Raw genomic sequence first — 1,425 nt, 5'->3', positions numbered from 1 at the left:
AGAAAATGATGCTATTGGTTAATTTTTTGGCGACAGGTATGTAACAGCCATCGTGAAAATTCCATGTAATAAAAGTTAATAAAGGCCAAATAATAACCACAGTTATGGGACACTTATTCCAAATTGAATTTTGGGAAAAACATCATTGTGTGGGGTGTTTATTTTGGTTATTATGGCTAAGGAAATTGGCAAAGGCAATAGAAAAGGCTTTGGAAAAGGAAAATGGCATTTTTGACAATTTATTTATGAAAATAATAGAAATTAGGAGAAAATGGAGGTGTAAGGTCATAGGTCGCATGTGAGGAGGAAAATGAAGGAAAATAATGGAAAACGAAGAAAATAGAGGCCACAATAATAAAAAGGATCAGTTCATGGCTTTTGGTTAGTTCAATTTTGGAGCTCTTTCTCTATTCTTTCTCTCTCAAACTCTTGGACACAAAGTTTTCTTGGAGCACTTCAACATTCGATCAAGAAAATCAAAGAAGGAAAGAGGAAGAAAAATATCAAGCAAGACAGAGCAAGATCTAACAACTATAACGGGTTTACTTGTAGGTATCAATTTGCATGTGTGATTTCCTTGCTAGATTTGGCATGCATGGTTATGCATGTGTGTTCTTGGTTCTCTTTTTGTCATTGACATGGGTTTTTCCGGGTGTGACAATGTTTTTCAGCCTAGCCTTTCCATTTCCGAATAGCCATGGTGTGATGTGGTTCTCATGTTTTGGTTGAGCTAGATTGCTAGATGGATCCGAAGCTCAATGAACAGGTGCTCAAAAAATAGCTCAAAATTCAAATTTGTCAGATCGGTGTGGAACCCGGACGACCACGTATTTCTCGTCATATTGAATTCAGCACAACTTGTTTCACATGAAACGAACTTCGTATGCTCCCAGAAACATGTTTTGTTCATTTTCCCAAACATGTGATTTTTTGCAAAATTTGACAGCCCAGTTAGCAGTCTGTACTGCTAATGTGGCATTGAATGGGTAGGTTTATGTGGCAATTTGACTTGGTCAATGGGTTTTCTCTGGAGAATGGTATTGTGACAAGTGGCATCTTTTTATTGGTAGAATTTTTGCGTTTTTTATTGGATGGAAGGGTTGGCAACCACGGGCTAACACGTGGCCCAGCCGGAGGCCACCACGTGGCAGCCCTGGGGCCACCAAAATTATTGTTCAAAGTCTGGGCGGAGGCAGCGGGGGTCGAACCCATGACCTCACACAAAGCCAAAGCCTCTGCCAATACACCATGCACATGTTACTTAACCACTATGGGCACGGGTTGTATTTGAAGTCTATTTGTGCATTGTTTGGGGGTAGGGGCATCCCATAGGGGTCGACCCATGGTTATACCAATACAATATGACCACCAGGGGAAAGTGATGCGGGGGCCGAGCTAGTGGGGGCGGTCCATTGGCCTTAGCCC

The sequence above is a fragment of the Pinus tabuliformis genome, chromosome 9 (genome assembly GCF_031772625.1).
Source record: "Pinus tabuliformis cultivar Carrire ecotype Pingquan chromosome 9, CPIR1, whole genome shotgun sequence".
NCBI lineage: Eukaryota > Viridiplantae > Streptophyta > Pinopsida > Pinales > Pinaceae > Pinus > Pinus tabuliformis.
Note: the sequence above shows the minus strand (reverse complement) of the source record.